Source organism: Macrobrachium rosenbergii, chromosome 13, assembly GCF_040412425.1.
Source record: "Macrobrachium rosenbergii isolate ZJJX-2024 chromosome 13, ASM4041242v1, whole genome shotgun sequence".
NCBI classification, from domain to species: Eukaryota; Metazoa; Arthropoda; class Malacostraca; order Decapoda; family Palaemonidae; genus Macrobrachium; species Macrobrachium rosenbergii.
Genome location: NC_089753.1, coordinates 35,966,413 through 35,973,912, shown reverse-complemented (window position 1 = coordinate 35,973,912; position 7,500 = coordinate 35,966,413). Strand labels below are relative to the sequence as shown.

General features: G+C 40.8%; 1 protein-coding gene across 7 annotated transcripts in view; it reads right to left on the bottom strand.

Annotated features, from left to right (window-relative positions):
- Positions 1–7,500, bottom strand: part of LOC136845184 (carbohydrate sulfotransferase 1-like) — a 179,634-nt gene that overhangs the window by 80,824 nt on the left and 91,310 nt on the right. The window contains exon 1 of one of the 7 annotated variants that reach the window (XM_067115181.1): positions 5,552–6,264. The exons of 4 other annotated variants lie outside the window; for them this stretch is intronic. The gene's annotated coding sequence lies outside the window, so the exon portion shown is untranslated. Of the gene's footprint in view, positions 1–5,551; positions 6,265–7,500 lie in introns of those variants that run through there. 2 more of the 7 variants (XM_067115186.1, XM_067115187.1) reach the window with 2 other exon arrangements.

Genomic DNA, 7,500 nt, shown 5'->3' with positions numbered 1-7,500 from the left:
AAAATATGTATCACCCCTACGACTTTTCCTCTTGGTCTGGCTCTAGGTAAAGATTTTGGGATGAGGATGCTAGTCCTACATCCCTTTCTCTACTGGGTGCGACCCTCCATAGCTGAGTAACTACCTAGTAATAATTGAAGGCAAAGGTCAACGGAGGCACGTCACATCACGTCATTAAATTGGACGTGATGATACCAGTGGCACATTTGCAATGTTCCAATAATGTCGATTTGCCAGGAAATGAGTTACTATTATTTCCGAAACCTTGGTAGGTCTTACAAAAGGACTGTAGTATCAGTCGTATCAACTCTCAGTCGCCGCAGTTCCCTTCCTCAGTGATGCAGAACAGTGTTTGACTTTAATCCAGGTCGACAGAGCAGAAAGATTTCGATTCCAAGATGCAAAACTCGCTTTCAAAAGACTTTGTTTTTCTAACATCAAGTTTTATCCGGCCGTGCCTCTGGGCGGGCGCTTCCCGCCAATTCTTCTTCTTCTTCTTCTCGGAGCAGCAACTAATCAGCGGCAAACTACGAGCGTTACGGGTATTGTGGGAAGTCACATTTTTGTACCCTCTCCCTTTATCGCCTCCTCTTTCATCCTGTATATCGCCGTCTCCTGCCATTCCCCCGTTCATTCCCGTTATTCCTTCCTTACAAAGTGATATCAGTTACCCCCACGTGAGGACGGCAGCGCGAAGGCCTTTCAGAGTATTAATATAGACCGACACAATGGGGGAGCCAGCCTTCTCTCTCTCTCTCTCTCTCTCTCTCTCTCTCTCTCTCTCTCTCTCTCTCTCTCTCTCTCCAATGTCGAGACATATCATTCGTGCTTTCCCTCTCCCGTTTCTGCTATGATGAGTTATTTGAGTAAATCGTTCGAGAACTGATACATTCAAGGCCGGTAATAGAACCTGATCATTGTTGTAAAGGCTGTATTGTCTGTTGGAATTCAGCAGACTCCAGTGTCTGAATTCATATTGTTGGGTATTCATAATTCTCTCTCTCTCTCGCTCTCTCTCTCTCTCTCTCTCTCTCTCTCTCTCTCTCTCTCTCTCTCTCTCTCTCTCTCTCGCATTATATATATACTGTATATATATATATATATATATATATATATATATATATATATATATATATATATATAATAATGTAAACTGATCTTCAAAGCAAAGTCTATATCATGACAGTCAAGTCATTCAATTGTAACTTCCGATAACATTTACGAAATGGCTCGCATTACCTAAATTGATTTTTAGTTTCCTTCCTTTATGAATCAGTTGGCCTGGAATTCCAGAACTTCCATTCCCTTCATATAACGAGATCAAGATTTAAAAGGTGGTTACCATGTAGAGTTACAAATTAGGCTATGCCAATTTGTCCCACATCGTATGAACGACTTACTTTCTGCTACTAAACCGCCTCTCTTTAAGTGGTGCACTGTAGGCATTACTAAAGGTTCTTTGCAGTGTCCCTTCGCCCCCTAGCTGCAACCCTTTTCGTTCCTTTTACTGCACCTCCATTCATATCTTTTTTCCATCTTGCTATCCAGCCTCTCCTAACAATTATTTCATAGTGAAACTGCGAGGTTCTCCTCCTGTTACACCTTTCAAACCTACCTACTCTCAATTTCCTTTCCAGCGCTGAATGACCTCATACGTCCCAGTGCTTGTCCTTTGGCCTAAACTCTATATTCCGTTCCATTCTTTAAGTGAGTAGTCCCTTATAAAGACACGCACCTCTCATTCGGTGCTACTGCGCTCATTTTTCCCCGTGCTGTAAAAGAACACAGCATTTTTATTTCTAACTATATCTTAAAACGTGAAATAAACACAGTACATTTATCTAAAATCCATTTGTCTTAATCACACTGCTCACGATGTTGTCATTAGCGCCGATGACCTTCGTTGTTGTGACACCATATTGAATATTAAATTAATGTCATATTAAATTAATGTTTTTTTTTTAAATCGGGAGTTACTTGGAGGTCTTTGCTCTTTAAAACTGAGTGCTGACAAATAAGAGATGTCTGCAATTGCAGCAATCGAGTTTTCTGCACAGCATATAACGCTGTATGAAACTCTCAACCACGGCCCACGAAACTCTCGGTCGCGGTCCATGAAACTTTCAGCCACGGCCCGGCGGTTAAAATAAAGTATACCTTAGTTTAACCAGACCGCTGAGCTGATTAACAGCTCTCGTAGGGCTGGCCCGAAGGATTAGACTTATTTTACGTGGCTAAGAACGAACTGGTTACCTAGCAACGGGACCTACAACTTATTGTGGAATCCGAACCACATTATACCGAGAAATGAACTTGTGTCACAAGAAATAAATTCCTCTAATTCTTCATTGGCCGGCCGAAGACTCGAACTCTGGCTTAGCGGAGTGCTAGTCGAGAACTCTACCGATTCGTCCAACAAGGAACTTATGGCCCGGTGGTGGCCTGTCTTGTTGGCACCTGTAGCGGTGCCAGACGCACAATCATGGCTAACTGTAACCTTAAATAAAATAAAAAAAAACTACTGAAGCTAGAGGGCTGCAATTCGGTGTGTTTGATGATTGGAGCGTGGATGATCAACATACCAATTTGCAGCCCTCTAGCCTTAGTAGTTTTTAAGATCTGAGGGCGGACAGAATAAAGTGCGGGCGGACACGCAAAGCTGGCACAATAGTTTTCTTTTCAGAAAACTAAAAACAGTTATACGGATATTAAAAAGATTAAAAATGATAGTAGGACTTCTAACAGCCAACCTAGCGTTCATCATTTGCAAATGTTACTGACAAAATATAGCTCTTAAAAGATTAAAAATTTGTTTTAAAAATGAGGATACGTGTACAGAGAGAGAGAGAGAGAGAGAGAGAGGAGAGGGATTTTATTCATTCTTAATTTGCATTATGATGAAGTTAATGTATTTGTTAGTAAAATATACTGACCTACCATGTCTAATAAATACGTACATATTTACGTACAGTATATATATGTATATATATATATGAATGTCTTTTACTGTCATACCACATCATATATATATATATATATACATATATATGTGTGTGTATGTATGTATGTATATATATATATGTGTGTGTAAATATATATGTATATATATATATATATTTGTATATTCGTTTCTATTTATGCATGTGCACGTTATTGTTCAACATTGTTTTACAATTCGCATAAAACGAAACTTGCTTTCGGCAGCTGAAGTAGCCTGAATACCTCCCGGAGTCATCAAGCTCCCAACGGCTCCGAGTCGGCATTCAAGAGAGAGGAACATTAACCTCCCTCTCGGCTCCTCCTCCTCCTCCTCAAACCATTGTTGTTGCCCTTCATTAGCCTCGACCCGCATTAGCTTTCTTTTGTTTGTGCTCTTGCCCATTCAGGCACAAGTGAGGTAACGCCAGTTGCTCTCTTATTCCGTCCGTAAGTGCCTAATGCATCCTGAGATCGGGATGTTTGGTGAATGGGTTGGCTGTATTATGTCAGGCCGCGCGCAGGCCACGCCTCCTCTGAAATATGGTTTCTCTTGGCTACCAGAAGGAAGATTGTGGTTCCTGTTGGCTACCAGAAAGAAGATTGTGGTTCCGCTTGGCTACCAGGAAGAAGACTGTGGTTCCTATTGGCTACCAGAAAGAAGATTGTGGTTCTGTTGGCTACTAGGAAGAAGATTGTGGTTCCTCGTGGCTACCAGAAAAAAGATTGTGGTTCTGTTGGCTACTAGGAAGAAGATTGTGGTTCCTCGTGGCTACCAGGAAGAAGATTGTGGTTCCTATCGGCTACCAGAAAGAAGATTGTGGTTCCTCGTGGCTACCAGGAAGAAGATTGTGGTTCCTATTGGCTATCAGAAGGAAGATTGTGGTTCCTATTGGCTACCAGAAAGAAGATTGTGGTTCCTATGATATACCAGAAAGAAGACCGTGGTTCCTGTTGGCTGCCTGAAAGAAGATTGTGGCTCCTATTGGCCACCTGAAAGAAGATCGTGATTCCTATTGGCTACCAGGATGAAGGTTGCCCATTGTTCAGCAGTCATTGTTTATTTCGGTTAATTATAAGAAGTACGTTTCAGTAGTTGAACTGAATTGAATATAGAATTTAGGCCAAAGGCCAAGCTCTGGGACCAATGAGGTCACTCATCGCTGAAGCGGAAATTGACAGTAAAAGGTTCGAAAGGTGTAACAGGAGGAAAACCTTCCAAATGCAATATGAATCAATTGTTAGGAGAGGGTGGAGAGTGAGATGGAAGAAAGAAAATATGAAAGGAGGTACAGTAAAAGGAACGAAAGGGGTTGCACCTAGGGGCCGAAGGCGCTTTGCAAAGACGTTTCAGTAAGGGGCCTCTGTTTATCACAATGAGCTCTCTCCATCCTTGAAGTTAAAAAAAAAAAAAAAAAATCCCAATGTGTACGATTGTCCAGAAGGAAATTTTCTGTTAATGACGCGTCTTTAGGGGATTGGGAATTATATACTGCCTGAGACCTCAAAGAAGAAACTGATGAGCAATACTCAAGAATTATAAGGTCCTTTTCAGCATCTCTTCGGCCCCCAGCTGCAATCCCTTTCATTCCCTTTACTGTACCTCTGTTCATATTATCCTTCTTCCCCCTTACTTTCCACCCCCTCGTAACGATAGTTTCATAGTGGAACTGCGAGGTTTTCCTTCTTTACAGTGCTTAATGACCTCATAGGTGCCAGGGCTTGGCCTTTTGCCTAAAGTTTATATTCCAATTCCATAACTGATTATGTAATTTAATACTGTAAATCGCTGCTCTTGGTCTTACATCTTCTTCTTCTTTATCTTCAGCTTTTCCCATCTTGATATGGGGTCGCTGTTTGTTATTAGTCTTCTCCATCTTCTGCGATCATGCACCGTTACCTCACTCACGTTCTTCTCCTGCATGTCCCTGTTAACTGTGTCTCTCCATCTTATTCTTGGTCGACCTCTCCTCCTTGTTCCAGGCACTTCCATATTCATGGTTCTTTTACATACAGAATCCTCCTCTCTTCTCATAACATGTCCAAACCATTGTAATCGTCTCTGTTGCAGCTTCTTTGATATTTCTGTAACTTACATAGCCTGAAGATAATTTCCCCACTCTGCCTTACGTCGTCGCATGGAAGAACCATAACAGAAGTATTGTGGAATTAAGTAACTGGTACTTACTGCTTCACAGTTGGGGCTTTACAAAGACGCCTAAAAATAGTTTATCCAAAGTTCTTCCTTCGTTCTTTCGATGCGCTTTTGTTGATAAGGGTCCTATCTTTCCTCAGCGACCACATCCGTGTGCCTGGCATATACCCCTTAATTCTCAATTGTAATGGGAATGATGATGGAATTGTATGGTGATTTGAAAATTCAATAAAGTCAATCCAAAAGAAGCGTGAAATAAAGATATGAAGATAAAGATTACACATTAAGAAATGAGTGGTTTTATCCATTTTACTGCCGTCACAGCGAGAGAATAAAATGAAAGCGCTACTTCTATATACGTAAACGAAAATAACCAATAAATGTAAAGTTCTTTTACAGATGAATGATTTATTTGCCTACCTTATCGGGTCCAGTGATGGTCGGTTTTGCGAGCACTTAGCGTTTTAGCGAAAGTAGTGTCCGAAAGTTGAAACACTTTTATCAGTTATATTAATAAACAATCCTTCTTTACATCACCAGGGACAGGTCGTCGTATAGAAACTGAATAATTACTTCGAAAGCTTTCCTGCCATATATTGAAGTCAATTCTTCATGGAAACTTTCATCTAGGCTGCAGCAGTTTTATAATCACTTCGGTCCCGTTTGCAAATTCCTGGGTTGTATGCTAGTATGCACCAGGCCCGGTTTTTTTGCCATGCCCCTGGTTAGGTTAGGTTAGGTTAGGATGTTAAATTAGGTTAGATATTGTCATTGAAAGTAATTTGGGTGTGGGAAACATAATGAGATTATTTTCAAGAAACTTCTATGGTTAGTTTTTAAGATATGGCGTCCCTCTTTTTTCAGGGAAAGGTCCCGGTACCCGGTTATTGCATCCCGGGAAAATGCGTCCCGTTCGAGTTATCGCTCTTGTAATTCTTATTTTTCAACTCCAAAATGAAAACTGGGGGTCATTTTAAAGCGTCAGAAATATCAAAGGATAATTCAATCACCCGTCACAAACTAAAGCTACTCTCCAATCACGGGCGTATAATAGCTCAACCGCGCAGAATCTACGCTGCAGGTGAAATTGGAGAGCCAGCCAGGTAATCTCACCTCCCGGAGGAAGGGTGTCTGACTGATATGTAGCGATAACGATTAGATTAGGAAGCCAAAGGCAAATGTTTATCTACGAAGCGTTTGATCGGAGAGGATGGCGTGGATGTTGAATGGCGATTTTGTGTCTTGAATATTATTAATATCATGCTGGTCCGCTGGTATAGTGGTTAGTGTCGTGGCATGCCACTCAGATGTGGCGGGTTCGCGTCTCCCCCAGGGCGATGAAGAATCATCACTGGGTCAGATACGGCTGCAGTGTGGGGTCTGCTGCGGTGGGAGGTTGAAACCAACATTCATTGAAGCTTGAATTACAACTCAATGGCACCTTTGGTGTGTTTTTTCCATGTGAATAGAATAATAATAATAATAATAATAATAATAATAATAATAATAATAATAATAATAAAGAAAAAACTAAGAATATATGAAACATCTAGTGAATAACTGTGAGAGATTTTATTAAGAAGTTTTACATTGATTATATACGTAGCGTCATTTGTGTAATGGCAGTAGCGTGAAGTAGCATCATATCGACAAACTTTGCACCAATTTGTCGACAACCTTATGAAAACTAAATCACGCATACCCGTGTTCTCTGCAGTAGGGGTAAGGAACATGTGGAGTTTCAGTTTTGTACTGACATAAACAAAGTATTGGCTTCTTGGTGTGTAGTTGGGTAAAAGATATGGAAAGATGTCAAAAAAAAAAATCCCAAGTGACAAAGCCTTTACATAGGAAGTTGAATCTTTCGTGCCCTCAGTGATTGGGCGAATAATACCAACAAAATGATTTAAAATTCATGAATAGATGACATCGATGTGACTACAGAATCGTAGGAAGAAAAGACCGTTGGTTTTAACGGTCTTATACGTAATTACTTCCTTTTACTGTGCCTTCCATCTTGCTATCCACCCTCTCCTAACAATTATTTCATAGTGCAACTACTTTGAGGGTTTCCTCCAGTTACACCTTTCAGACCTCCTTTACTGTCAATTTCCTTTCCAGCGAAGAATGACCTCATAGGTCCCAGTGCTTGGCCTCTGGTTTAAACATTATATTCCATTCCATTCCATTCCATTCCATTCCTTATACGTAATTACGAAATCGAATGTGCAGGTCTTCAAAAGATTCCAGAAATGGGGTTGTGAATCTTGTATGGGATTTTTCTAGTAGCTTGTTCCTCCCCCATTCCCAACCCCCCCCTCCCCCCCAAAAAAAAAAACAATCACATGGATTGCATATAAAACATGGAT